This window comes from Nannospalax galili, unplaced genomic scaffold (assembly GCF_000622305.1).
Source record: "Nannospalax galili isolate Female #2095 unplaced genomic scaffold, S.galili_v1.0 scaffold64, whole genome shotgun sequence".
In the NCBI taxonomy this organism is placed as follows: domain Eukaryota; kingdom Metazoa; phylum Chordata; class Mammalia; order Rodentia; family Spalacidae; genus Nannospalax; species Nannospalax galili.
Window position 1 is genome coordinate 190,109 of NW_008352316.1, and position 15,425 is coordinate 205,533.

The 15,425-nt window shown below is 37.3% G+C and overlaps 1 pseudogene; it reads left to right on the forward strand.

The window, feature by feature from the left end:
• Positions 1–2,572: 2,572 nt before the first annotated feature.
• Positions 2,573–5,668, forward strand: LOC103746942 (annotated as a pseudogene).
• Positions 5,669–15,425: the final 9,757 nt, after the last annotated feature.

The window sequence follows — 15,425 nt, forward strand, 5'->3', positions numbered from 1 at the left end:
ATATTTTGATAGCTGTTGTAGTTAGAGTCAGTGTCAGTTCCCTCTAAAAGACTTCTAAATAGGGGGAGAAAACAAATTTACCCATCATTTTAGAAGAATAGCTGGTTGTCTCCCTTAGCTACAGGTGAGCACTACAGTATTGGAGACCAAGATCTGAAGTCTTACATCTGAGCAGCACTTTCTGGAAAATCTTATGATATTATGTTGGCCCCTTTACTCTTTGGTTATACTTTCCTTTTGGGTGTTTAAGACCATACAGTTGGCCCAAATAAATCAATTTATTTTTACATTTAAGGTCATTTGAGGATCTGTTCCTCAGGGGTCACATGGGCTTGGGAGGAGCTCCTGACTGCCTTTCTTTTACCAGTTCCATCTATATGAAGATAAGTCAAAGGTCCTGTTTGACCACTACTGGCTTCACTTGGAAGCATGAATAAGATGTTTCCTTAGAGGAAACTTAGAGTTGACCCTCCTCTTTGTAGACTGTACATTGGTTCAAGTGCATCTTGTGGGGTCTCCATGTCCTCCCTGAACAAGAGGACAGGTGACTCCCCACATTTACAGGACATTTTGAGAGGTGTTCCATAGTCCCCTGGAACTTGGTCAATTTTGGAGGGCAAGGGGCAAAAACTGTCCTTCAATTCCCTCTGACCACATTGGTATAGACCTTAAAGTATGGCTGTTAAATAAATATCCAGTAATGTTAGTTTCACCAGTCTGATATTTTTAGTTATCTATGTAGGTAAGGCTTAGGTAAAGAACCAAATATGTTCAGATAAACATTAACTAGATTAATGTAGGCACTTAGAGATATAAACATGCCCCTTAGGACTGCTTTTAAAGTGTCCCAGAGGTTTTGTTTTGTTGTATTGTCCTTTTCATTTAGTTCTAGGAACACTTCTATTTCTTTCTTAATTTATCCTTTGACCCATTCATCATTCCAGAGCATTTTTTTTAAATCCCTATGAGATTATGTAGTTACTGGGGTTTTTTCCAGTGTTGATTTTAATCTTTATTGCACTGTGGTCTGATAGAATGCATGGAATTATTTCAACTTTTTTATATTTGTTGAGGTTTGTTTTGTGCCCAGTATGTGGTCAATTTCTGAGAAATTCCATGGGGTGCTGAATAGAAAGTTTATTTTTTGATGCGTGGGTGGAATATTCAGAAGATGTCTGTTAGGTCCATTTGATGTATGGGATTACTTAATTTCAATGTCTCGCTGTTTATTCTGTCTGGTTGACCTCTCTAATGGAGACAGTAAGGTACTGAAGTCCCCTACTATTACTGAGTTGGGGTTAATCTGTGTCTTAAAGTCCTGTAGTGTTGTTTTTAATGAATTTAGGTGCACCAGAATTTGGTATATATATGTTAAGGATTGTAATATCTTCTTGGTTAACTGCTCCTTTGATCAGAATGAAATGACCCTCCTTATCTCTTCTGATTAGTTTTTCTTTGAAGCTTGTTTTGTCAGATATTAGAATCACAACCCCTGCTTATTTCTTAGTACCATTTGCTCAAAGTATTCTTTTCTATTCTTTTACCTTAAGGTAGTGGTGTCCTTGAAGGTGAGATGGGTTTCTTGTAGACAACAAAAAAATGGGTTTTACTTCTTAAACAATTCAATTAACCTATGTCTTTTGACTTGGGAGTTTAGTCCCTTGATATTTAAAGTTATTATTGAAAGATGTGAATTGGTTGCCATCATTTTGATTACTGTTTGTGTTCATTGTTTAATTTTGTGTTTCCACAATTATACCTTCATTTAGTTTCTTTCTGTTGCCCCTGGAATATAGTTTTTCCTTTCTCCATTCTTTGTATTGCTTCAAGTATTCTTTGAAGGGCTGGTTTTGTGGACATGAATTCTTTCATCCTATTTATGTCATAAAAGATTTTTCTTTCCCCTTCAGCTATAATAGACATTTTTGCCGGGTAAAATACTCTGGGTTAGTATCTATGGTCATTTAGAACTGGAAATAACTTGATCCAGGCTCTTCTGGTTTTCATAGTTTGCACTGATAAGTCAGTTGTAATTCTGATGGGTTTCCTTTATATGTGAGTTGTTTTTCATTTGCAGATTTCATTATTCTCTCTTTGTTCTGTACATTTAGTGTTTTCACTATAATATTTTGTGGGAAGTTTCTTTTCTGGTTTTATCTATTTGGTATTCTCTGTGCTTCTTGTATTTGTATGGGGATGTTTTCCCTTAATTTTAGGAAATTAATTTCTACAATCCTGTTTCAGGTCTGGCCAATAGGAGCTCCTCCTGCCTGCCCAGTTGCCTCGGGTCTCTGGTCTGTGGCCTTTGGAGCAATGGGTGCCTTGGTCACCAGGGAAGGCCATGAGTGGCTCTCACAGCCTAGTGGACTGAAGTGTGGGCCTGGCAAGCTGAGGTGCTGTGAGCACCACTGCCATGGCTGCCATGATGAAGCTGAAGTGAGCCTCGGGTGAGGGCTGTGGTGCTGGCACTTTGTCTGTTCTTGGCCCTGCCTGGAACGGGCTATGTGGCACAGCTGATACTCTCCTGGGCCTTGAGTCCCCTGGGCTCCAGTGGCTGGTGGTGGCCAGAAAGATGGCAGGCCCAGCCAAGTGCAACATCAAAGTGATGTGTCACTTCAAACCTCTCATAAAGTCCGAGGTGAACTGTAGTGACACGTACACTGCCAAGTCCCAGGGAGAAGTCATGGTGGTCATCACATCCGAGCTTATGCAATTGATCAAGTATTTCAGTCAAGCATGTTACAAGAACAAGTATATAAGGACTATACAGAAAAGATTCTTAAAGATGTTCCTCAGGGGTAAAATGGAACAATATTTGCATATGGACAAACATCATCAGGGAAGATCCACACCATGGAGGATAAACTGCATGATCCAGAAGATATGGGAATTATTCCAAGAATTGTGCAAGACATTTTTAATTACATTTATTTGATGATGAAAATTTGGAATTTCATATTAAGGTTTCATATTTTGAAATATATTTGAATAAGATAAGGGACCTATTAGATGTTTCAAAGACCAATCTTTTATTTCATGAAAACAAAACTCATGTTCCTATATAAAGGAGTGCATTGAATACTTTTTATATAGTCCAGATGAAGTTATGGATACCATAGATGAAGGAAAATCAAACACACATAGCAGTTACAAATATGAATGAACACAGCTCCAGGATTAATATTTTTTATTAATGTAAAACAAGAGAGCACACAAACGGAATTAAAACTGAGTGGGAAGCTTTATCTGGTTGATTTAGCTGGTAGTGGAAAAGTCAGTAAAACTGGAGCTGAAGGTACTTGGTACAAAGCCAAGAACATCAATAAATCACTTTCTGCACCTGGAAATGTCATTTCTGCTTTGGCTGAGGAGAGTATATATGTTCCATACTGAGACAGTAAAATGACAAGAATTCTCCAAGACTCATTAGGTGGCAACTGTGGAACCACCATAGTCATTTGCTGCTCTCCATCACCATACAATGAGCCTAAAACAAAATCTACACTTCTGTTTTGTCAAAGGGCCAAAGCAATTAAGAACACAGTCTGTGTCAATGTAGAATTTCCTGCAGAACCGTAGAAAAAGAAGTATGAAAAAGAGAAAAATAACATTCTGCAGAAGACCATTCAGTGGTTTGAAAATGAACTCAACCAATGGCGTAATAGGGAGACAGTGCCTATTCGTGTGCAGTTTGATAAAGAGAAAGCCAATTTGGATGCTTTCATATCAGATAAAATTTCTACTATTACCAATGATAAACCAGCACCCACAATTGGAGTGACTGGGAACCTTACTGATGCTGAAAGAAGAAAGTGTGAAGAAGATATTGCTAAATTTTACAAGCAGCTTCATAACAAGGATGAAGAGATTAATCAACAGAGTCAACTGGGGAGAAATTAAAGACACAAATCTTAGCTCAGGAAGAATTTCTAGCATCAACCAGAAGGGATCAAGACAATATCCAAGCTGAGCTGAATCACCTTCAAGCAGAAAATGATGCCTCTAAAGAACAAGTAAAAGAAGTCTTACAGGCCTTAGAGGAACTGGCAATTAATTATGATCAGAAGTCTCAGGAAGTTGAAGACAAAAGTAAGAAATATGAACTGCTTAGTGATGAATTCAATCAAAAATCTACCACATTAGCAAGTGTTGATACTGAACTTCAGAAACAAGGAGATGACCAACCACCAGAAGAAATGTACAGCTGCGATGATGGCATCACTACTAAAAGACCTTACAGAAAGAGGAATTGCTGTGGGAAATAATGATGTGAAGCAGCCTGAGGGAACTGGTATGACAGATGAAGAGCTCACCGTTGCCAGGCTCTACATTAGCAAAATGAAGTCAGAAGTAAAAACAATGGTGAAACGCTGCAAACAGTTAGAAAGCACTCAGACCGAGAGCAACAAAAAGATGGAAGAAAATGAGAAAGAGCTAGCAGCGTGCCAGCTGCGTATCTCCCAGGTGCGTGTTACAGAACAGTTCTTTTTATCACAAAAAAAAGTGCAAATTTTTTTTAATTATAAAAGTTTTCAGGAAAATGAGCTTCTGTGTATTTTCCCGTAACAAAAAGCTTAGTCAGGTGTTTGTTTGCATGGCTTCAGGAAAACAAATGCTGCAAACAATTAGAAAGCACTCAGACAGAGAACAACAAAAAGAAGAAAAGGAGCTAGCAGTGTACCAACTGCGCATCTCCCAGCATGAGACCAAGATCAAGTCGCTGACTGAGTACCTACAGAATGTGGAACAGAAGAAGAGACAGCTGGAGAAGTCTGTGGGCTCCCTCAGTGAAGAGCTCGCCCAGCTTCCAGCACAAGAGAAAGTTCACAAGATGGAAAAAGAGCACTCAAAGTTCAGACTGCAAATGAAGTGAGCAAGCTGTTGAGCAATAGATCCAGAGTCACAGAGAAACTCATCAAAAACAAATCAGTGCTTTGAGAGGTGAAGTTGAGGCAAAGGAAAAACTTAAAACTGATCTTCAAGACCAAAACCAGAAAATGACATGAGAGCAGAAACATCTAAGAGTGAGCATGAGAAGTTGAGAGCTACAGATCGGGAAAAGAACGGAAAACCACATGAACTTATGGCAATGCAAGGTCGACAGGAGCAAGTAAGACGACCTGAAGGGCTTGGAAGAGACAGTGACAAAAGAACTTCAGACTTTCCATAACCTACCTTTGTTCAGGACCTGACTACCAGAGTTAAAAAGAGGGCCGAGATTGATTCGGATGACACCGGGGCCAGCGCTGCACACAAACAGGTTTCCTTTCTTGAAAATGATCTTGAACAGCTCACTAAAGTAGATAAGTTGTTGGTACATGACAATGCAGATCGTCACTCTGAACTTCCTAAGTTAGAGAAATGACTTAGAGCTACTGCTGAGAGAGTGAAAGCCCAGAAAGAAGAGAACGTAAGCCCTGAAAGAAGCCAAAGAAAAAGTATCTCAAGACCACAAACACTATCAGCAAGAAGTAGATCAGATAAAAGAAGCAGACAGGTCAAAGAACATGACCAGAGGGGACATTCTGACCAGATCGTAAAGCCTATTCATCCTGGTCAGCATCCAGCAGCTTCTCCATTTTACCTGGGTGCAATTAGAGGAGGAGGCACATTTGTTCAGAATAACCAACCAGTGGAGCTGCGAGGTGGAGGAGGTAAGCAAGTATAGAAAGCCATACATTGGCAGGTGTTGAAAAGTGGTTGCTGTATGAAGAGGACATAGTTCTCAAACAGTTATTCAGTGACTGTAACCACTACCTGCCCCCTTGGATTGTAGAATTCTAATTTTCTAATGTGTAAATTATTCTTGGCCTGAATAGCTGTTTCCTACCCACTCTCCTTGCAAACTGCTGCTTCTCAGCACAACTAGAGTGCAACTGATGTCTTCGGAGGGAGAAATGACCGTTTACAACTGTGACCCTATTTATTACACAATTTGTCTTTTGTGTCTTAAATTTAGTCTTCACTGTGTCAAGCTGGTTGTGTCTTGTACGACTGTGCTTTTTGTATTTGCATTTTGTAATGTGTATGTTTTTTTAATCTTGGTTTAAATTGCCCAGCCTCTACTGCTTTTTTTCTTTTCCTACTAAATGCCTTCCTTTTTTAAGGAGAAAATGGAACATTTAGATTAAATATCTTAAATTTTACCACTTACAACACCACATGCCATAAAATATATCAGGTCAGTACTGTATTTTAAAATCCCTTGAAGAGTCAAGGGGAGAGTCAGTTACCCCGCCCACCCAATCAGTGGACCTTAGCTGCATGTGGGGGCAGGGGCAAAGGATATATAAGCCAAGAACATCAAGAGGCACCTCTGTCACATTTTGTGTGGCCATTGGGAGGTCACAAGATCTGTATTTGAATGTGGACTTTACAGTGCAGCTGTAAATGTAGGGCTCCCACTCTTCTGTAAATAAATCCCTACCCTATGCTTTGTTAAAAAAATAATAATAAATAAAATATTTTTAAAAATAAAATAAAATAAAATCCCTTGAAATGAAATCAGGGTTCAAATTGCTTGTATGGTCTCTAAAGTTTGAGCACTGAAATGTTATGACTGCCTAACCAGGCGTTTGAAACTGAGCAGGCTCCTTGTTGGTATCTCATGAAATGCCTATTGCATGGTGTTTTGAATAGAATTATTTTACATGTCCAAAGCAAATTTCTTTTTAAGAGGAAGTTTGGGGATGTTTCTGTCTCCCTTCTCCCTGCTTCTATACTTAACATAGTTTTGTGGGATAAGAAGTCCCTGCTGCTTTCTGGTAATCCTACTAGTAAGATAGGAATTGGACAGATGCTAACATATCATCTTTGTATAGGAAATAAATTAAGACATTGTAGAATTAAGCAGTTTTATATTGTTAGATAATTATATTGGCTATGTAAATTTATAGCCTTTGAAAATTGAGAAAAATTGTGAAGAAACAGAACAGAGACACTGGAAAGTTAAAAATATAGAGGTAAATTTTGCTCTGAAATCTCAGAGGTGTTTTAACCTGCTACACTGTCATACATTATAATTTATTTGTTTAGACTAGAAATAGCAAATTGTTTGCAAAACACTAATAATCCTTAAGTAAATTATACTGTTGGCCTTGGTACATAATTTTGTAATTAGTACTAAGTGTATATCTAGTTTTGCCACTAATTTTTCACATGATTAAACTAAATAAATTTCATTTTAGGAAACTATAAAAGAAATAGGAAAAGAGATTTCAATTATTTGCTTCATCAATGGTCGGGGTGACTGCAACAGTGTTAACAGAAATTTGCAGAAAATGGGGTGTTTTAGGTTATTTAATTAGTAGAGAAACTTGGGAAGTTCCATGTTAGGATCTGGCTGGCAAAAATTTTGAAAAAGTTTTATATACAGATACATGTATAACTGATTTGGAGCCATAGTCAGAAGACTCAGATCATAATTGGCTTATTTATCTATTTCCTTAACTATTATAATTTCCACTTTTATAATAATTTTCACTTGAAAAATAAATTTATTTTTTTAACAGTCAAAAATTTTTGCTGTTGTAGTCTTCAGCCTTTAATGATTGTGTTGCTTTTATGACTGATCAAAAAAAAAAAAAAACATACCACAAACTAAAGTGAGACCTCAATGTGGCAAGATAGAAGTCACACAGTTAATAAAGGGCACAGCCCCTTCTTGATGGTTGTTTTCTAAGCAAAATGCATTTGGCTACATTCATGTAGATGTTTTTGTTTTCAAAAAGCAACCTTGGCAATTTTCATAAAGGAAACAATTTTTTTCTCTTGCTAAATACAATAATTTTAAGATGTATCATGGGTATTGGTACTGTGTAACACACAATGAATTAACTAGTGTGTGGTTCACAAAACGATGTTAGGTTTAAAAACATCTTAATGTTTCCTTTCTATTTATAATTCAAACTTTCATAATGTATACCAAAAGTTTCATAAATTTTTTTTCTGTGAATTCCTCCTTTTAGCTATGGTAGGTCATTCCAGCATTTACTCTCATAAACAGATATTCCTGGTTTTCAAAAATATTTTATTTGTTATTATTTTTAACAGCACATAGGTAGTTTATTTACCAAAGAGTGGGTGCCCCACATTTATGGCTGCAAAGTCCACACTCAAATACAGGTCCTATGACCTCCCAACCACATGGCGAGAGAGGTGCCTCTTGAGCACTTGGCTTATATAGCCTTTGCCCCTCCCCCCACATGCAACTAAGGTTGACTGATTGGATGGGAGGGGTAACTGACTCCCCTCTCAACTCCTTGATGAGTGTGGGAAGGAGGTGTGACTAGAGCTTGCTGGCATAGTGGTTGCAGGACATTTCCAGTTAACACTCCACCCCTTCCTCCAGCTCTGACATTATTTCCACCAACCTCTTCTGCAAAAGTGCCTGAGCCTTGGAGGAGGTGGTAAGTGTGGGATGATCTTCCTCCCATTGTGGCAAGGCCCTGAACATTCAAGTCTCTGCAGCATCTGTTTCCATGGGCTGTTGGCCAGTTTCAGTGGAATTCCATCTACTCCTGGTTTCCCTTCCATATTCCTGGTCCTTGCAGTTGCATCAGGAAATGCATTCACTTATAAGGATTTGGTGCTGGGATCCACAGATGAGGGAGAACATAAACCTTTTGTTTTTCTGAGTCCATGTTACTTCACTTAGTATAATAGTTTCTAGATTCATCCATTTACTTGCAAATTCATTATTTCATCTTTCTTTACTGCTGAATAGAACTCCATTGTTTAAATGTACTACATTTTCATTAACCACTCATAGGTTGGTTCCATCTCTTAGCTATTTTTTTAAGAATATAATTCTTTTCTAAAAAATATATTATTTACTTTTATTTTATGTGTATGCATGTATTGCCTGTATGTAGGTAAGTGCACCTGTGTTGTGCAATGCCCTCAGAGGACAGAAGAGGCTATTGGATAACCTGGAACTGGAGTTACGGACAGTTGTTAGTTGCCATATGAATTCTGATATTCAAACCCAGGTCTTCTGCAAGAACAGCCGGTGTTCTTAACCTCTGAGCCATCTCCGCAGTCCCTCTTAGCTATTGTGAAAAGAGCAGCAACAAACATGGTTGTACAAGTGTCTCTACAATAGGATGAATCCTTTGGGTATATGCCAAGGAGTGGTATAACCAGGTCATATGTTACATTCATTTTTAGTTTTTTTAAGAGTTCTCCACACTGTTTTCCATAGGGATTGCATGAGTTTGCAATCCCACCAGTAGTGAATGAGTGTTCCCCTTTCTCCACATCCTTGCCAGCATTTGATATCATTTGTTCTCTTGATCCTAGCCATTCTGAAAGGGGTAAGGTGAAATTTTAAGGTGGTTTTAATTTGGATTTCCCTAATTACTAATGATGTTGAACACTTTTTGAGATGTTTCTTAAACATCTTTCTTTCTTCCTTTGAGAATTCTCTGTTTAGATCTTTAGCCCATCTTTTAGTTGGGTCACTTGCTTTCTTGTTTCTTTGTTTTTTGAGTTCTTTAAAGATTCTGGAGGTTAAACCTCTGTCAGATGTGTCACTGGTGAAGATGTTTTTTCCACTCTGGGTTTTCTCTTCACTTTCTTGATTGTTTCTTTTGCTGTGCAGAAGCTTCTTATTTAAATGATGTCCCACTTGTTGACTGTTGACCTTAATTCCTGAGCAACCACTGTCCAATTTAGAAAGTCCTTTTCTACACCTATAACTTTTAGGTTATTGCCAAAATGTTCTTCTAATAGTTTCAGGGTTTCCAGTTTCATATTGAGGTCTTTGATCCATTTGAAGTTGAGGTTTTTGCAAGGTGAAAGATAAGAATCTAGTTTAATTTTTCCATAGGTAGAGATCCAGGTTTTCCAGCACTATTTGTTTAAAGATGCTGTCATTCCTCCATGTGTGTTCTTGGCATCTTTGTCAAATATCAGGTGGCTGAAATTGCGTGTACTCAGGATTGAGTCTGCTATGATATTTCATTGATCTATGTGTCTATTTTTGTGCCAGTAACACACTGTTTTTATGATTATAGCTCTGTAGTATACTTTGAGATCTGGTATAGCAATGCCCTCAGCATTGGTCTTTGTGCTCAAAGTTGCTTTGGCTATCTGGGGTCTTTTGTGTTTCCATATGAATTTAAGGATTTTTTTCTAATTCTGTGAAGTATGTCATGGGGATTTTGATTGAAATTGCATTAAATCTATATATTGATTTTGGAAAAATGGTCACCTTCACAATATTAATTCTTCCAGTCCATGAGCATGGGGATTCCTTCCATCTTCTGGTGTCTTCTTCAATCTCTTTCTTAAAGTATTAAAATTTTTGTTGTAGAGATCTTTGATATCTTTGTTTATTCCAAGATATAGATAGATAGATGATAGATAGATAGATAGATAGATAGATAATCGATAGATAAATAGATAGATGATTGATTGATAGATAGATAGATAGATGATAGATAAATAGATAGATGATGATGATAGATAGATAGATAGATGATAGATATATAGATAAATAGATAGATGATTGATAGATAGATAGATAGATAGATGATAATTAGATAGATAGATAAAAGATAGATAGATAGATAGATAGATAGATGATAGATAAATAGATAGATGATTGATAGATAGGATGATAGATAGATAGAAAGATTACATAGATGATAGATAGATAGATATATGTGGGTGAAAATATTTCCCTGTACTCTTTCTCCAATTGCTTGTTATTGGTATGAAGAAAGCCTACTGATTTTTGTAGATTAATTTTTTAACCTGCCACTTTACTAAAAGTGATGATAAATTCTAGGAGTTTTCTGGCAGAACTTTTTGAATATCTTATGTATAGTATCATATCTTCTACAAAAATGGATAGTTTGACCTCTTCTTTTCCAATTAGTACTCCTTTAATTTCCTTTTCTTGTCTTATTGCTCTAGCAAGAGTTTCAAACACTATATTGAAAAGTAGTGAAGTTAGTGGACCTCCTTGTCCAGTCCCTGATTTGGATGGGAATGCTTCCAGTTTTTCTCCTTTTAGAATGATGTTGGCTGTGCATTTGTTGTATATAGCTTTCATGATGTTGAGGTATGTTCCCTCCAGTCCAATTCCCTTTAGTACTTTTATCATGAATGCATGCTGAATTTTGACAAAAGCCTATTCTTCATCTATTGAGATGACAATGTGGTTTTTGTCTTTGAGTCTATTTGTATGATTGATGATGCTTATGGACTTGTGTATCTTGAACCATCCCTGCATCTCTGGAATTAAGCCTACTTGATCATGGTGAATGATCTTTTTGATGTACATTTGTGTGCAGTTTGCAAATATTTTGTTGTGAATTTTTGCATCTATGTTCATTAAGGATATGGATCTATACTTTTCTTTTTCAGTTGTGTCTCTATATGGTTTGGGTACTAGAGTGATTCTGGCTTCATAGAACGAGCTTGGAAGTTCTCCCTCTGTTTCTATCATTTTGAATAATTTAAGTAGTATTGGTCGGAGATCTTTAAACATTTCATAGAATTCTGCTGTAAATCCATCTGGGCCTAATTATTTTGGTCGGGAGGCTTTGTATTAGTGTTTCAATATCCTTATATGTTATGGATCTGTTAAACTGTTAATCTCTTCTTGGTTTAGCTTTGTTGGTTCCCATGATTTTAGATATCCATCCATTTCATTAGGCTTTCAAATTTAGTAGAGTTTAGGTTTGTAAAGTATTCCCTTATAATGCTCTGGATCTTTTGGGTGTCTGTTGTGATGGTTCCCCTTTCAGCTCTGATTTTGTTAATTTGGATTTGCTTTCTTTCATTTGGTTAACTGGGCTAAGGGCCTGTCTATCTTGTTTAGCTTTTCAAAGAACCAGCTCTTAGATTCATTGACTCTTTGTATTATTTTCTTTGTTTCATTAATTTCTGCTTTGATTTTTGTTATTTCTTCCCTACTGCTTGGTTTGGGTTTCATTTGTTCTTGCCTTTCCAGCATCTCCAGTTGCAATGTTAAGGAATTTATTTGGTACTCTTCCTGATTGTTTATGTAGGCACTTAGAGATATAAACTTCCTTTTTAAGACTGCTTTTAAAATGTTCCAGAGGTTTTGTTGTGTTGTGTTTTCCTTTTCATTGAATTTCAGAAAGTCTTTTATTCCTTCCTTAATTTCTCCTTGACCCATTCATCATTTAGAAATGTGTTGTTTAATCTCCATGAGTTTGTGTAGGGACTAGGGCTTCTTCCAGTGTTGATTTTTGGCTTTATTGCATTGCAGTCTGAGACAATGCATGGAATTACTTCAATTTTTTTATTTCTTGAGGTTTGTTTTGTGCCCCAGTGTGTGGCCAATTTTTGAGGAAGTTCCATTGGGTCCGTTTGATGTATGGTATCATTTAATTTAAATGTCTCTGTTTATTCTTTGTTCTGTTGACCTGTCTAATGAAGACACTGGGGAACTGAAGTACCCTACTACTACTGAGTTGGCATTAAACTGTATCTTAAAATTCTGTAGTGTTGCTTTTTTGAATTTGGGTGTGCCAGAGTTTGGGACATATATGTTCAGGATTGTAATATCTTCTTTGTTAATTGTTCCTTTGATCAGAATGAAGTGGCCTTCTTTATCACTTCTGATTAGTTTTAATTTGAAGCATATTTTGTCAGCTATTAGAATTGCATTTTGAAGCATTTTTTCTTAGTGCCATTTGCTTGGAATATTCTTTTCCATCCTTTTACCTTAAGGTAATGTTAGTCCTTGAAGGTGAGATGGGTTTCTTGTAGACAGCAAAAAGATGGATTTTGTTTCTTACTCCTTTCAATTAACCTGTGTCTTTTGACTGGAGAGTTTCATCCATTAAGATTTAAAGTTATTATTGAAAGATGTATATTGGTTGCCATCATTTTGGTTACTGTTTGCATTCTTTGTCTAATTTTGTGTTTTCACAATTTTACCTTTATTTAGTTTCTTTTGTTGCTTCTGGGGTATAGTTGTTCCTTTCTTTGTTCTTCGTATGGTTTCAAGTATTCTTGGAAGGGCTGCTTTTGTGGACATGTATTTTTTTCAGACTATTTGTGTCATGGAAGTTTTTCTTTCCCCCTCAACTATAATGGGCATTTTTGCTGGGTAAAGTATTCTGGGCTGGTGCCTATGGTCACTAAGAACTGGAAATATCTTGGTTCAGGCTCTTCTGGTTTTCGTAGTTTGCACTGATAACTCAGCTGTAATTCTGATGGGCTTTCCTTTATATATGACTTGTTTCTCTTTTGCTGCTTTCAGTATTCTCTTTGTTCTGTACATTTAGTGTTTTTACTATAATATGTCATGGGGAGTTTCTTTTCTGGTCCTGTCTATTTGGTGTTCTATGTGTTTCTTGTATTTGTATGGGGATGTCTTTCCTAAATTTTGGGAAATTCTCTTCTACAATCCTGTTTAATGTCTGGTCAATACTATTTATCTGAGATTCTTCTCCTTCCTCTATGCCTATGATATGTAGATTTGGTCTTTTCATGGTATCCCACATCTCCTGCATATTCCACTCGTGTTTTTTTAAATTTTTCATTGCCTTTGCTTGCGCAGTCCAGTTCTTCAACTTTATTCTTCAGTGTTGGTATTCTGTTTTCCATTTAATTCATTCTAGCAGTAAAGCTTTCCCCTATTGTTTCAAGCTGGCTTATTGAGTTTTTCACTTCCTTCTTCATTTCAGCCTGAATTTTCTTTAATGTTTCTATCTTTTGTGACTTCATTCAGAAGTTTATCCCTATGTTCTTCTAGTTCTTTGTTTGTTTTTGTGTTCTTTAAATTTGTTGAATTCCTTGATCTTGTTTATGACTTGTGCTGGATAGCTTTATTTTCAACTTGACACACCTGGGTTGAGGGAGCCTTAGTTGGGGAATTGCCTCTATTGGACTGGCCTGTGGCTGTGGCTGTGGGGCATCTTCTTGATGAGTGATGTAGGAGAGACCAGCCCACTGTGTGTGGTGCCACCCCTGGGCAGGTGGGCCTGTGTTGCATAAGAAAGCAGGCTGAGCAGGGGCCAGGGAGCAAGCCAGTAAGCAGTGTTCCTCCATGGCCTGTGCTCCAGCTCCTGCCTCCAGGTTCCTGCCCTAAGTTCCTACCGTGGGCTCCCTGATGAACTGTGACCTGGGAGATGTAAGATAAATAAACCCTTTCCTCCCCAACTTGGTAGTAGTCAGAGTGTTTTGTCACAGCAATGAAGAAACAAATTAGGACATGACTATTCTTTTAAATTCTGTGTCCTTGCTTATATCTAGGGGGTTCTCCTTGTAGAAGTCTTCTACAGGGTTGGTGGAGTTTGGTGGGAGCATAGTGTTTGGGCTTTCCATTTTATTATTTTTTCTTTGTGATTTTGGCATGTGAATTTCTTTTGTTGTTTGTGATTCTAGTATGAAAATCAAGTCTTCTTTTGTTGAGTTGAAGTTTGCTTCTGTTTGTAGTATTAGCGTGCCTTAGTTGTTTTCTTGTTGGGTTTGTAGAGCTGCTTGGTCTAGTTTCAGGTTTTCTCAGATTTTATTTTGGAGCTAATGGCTTCAGATTAGCTATTTAGGAGTTCCCACAGAAGCCCAAGTCAGGCTCTAGTCAGGTACACTCAGGCTTCATTCTAAAGTTTTGACCCCTACTTGCAGGTACTCAGAACACAATTTGGGACGCTCCCTAAGGGGAGGCCCAATTTTGGCACTCTCCGGCAGTCTGCTATGCTCTCTGCCCCTACACTAGGTGGAGGCCAGATCATACGCTCTCAGGGGGTCTGCTGAGTTCTCAGCATCTAAGCCAGTAGGAAACCAGAACAGCCACTCTCAGGCTGTCTGTCAAGGTCTGAGTCTTACCCTACCCTAGGGCAGAGGGCTGCCCTGGTGTCATGAGAGGGGCCTCAAGTAATCCCAATTAGGTTGTTAGGTATGGCATGATTTGGGGGAGTTCACCACCACATGGAGGCCGGATCCAGGCCCTCTCAGGCAGTCTGCTGAGTTTTCTATAAACATATTTCTGATTATCTAGAATATTGACAATATTTTAATTTGCAGTGTCTTTTGTGACTGGATGTATTAATGTTCTCCTGACTGGTATTGGTAAATTATTCAGAAGAGGAAACTTGGTGAAATAAAAAAGTAATATTTATTCATAGTAATCAATTAAATTGTTTGCCTAACTTAAAGAAACTAATTACTATGCATAACTCTGAATTTATACGCAACTCTCATTTGACTTGAGATAACAGAAAATAGTCTGAGTCTACCTGGTTTATTTTTTCAGTGCTTCAAGATACATTCAGACATAATTGGTTTGGGAATGCCATATAATTTTTAAGTTAACTTGCATGCTATAAATGTTTTGTGTTTAAATAAAGAAAAAACTTTTTGAAATGTTAAAAACAATATGATCTGGTCAATACTGTTAATCTGAAATTCTTCTTCCTCTATGCCTATGATACATATATTTG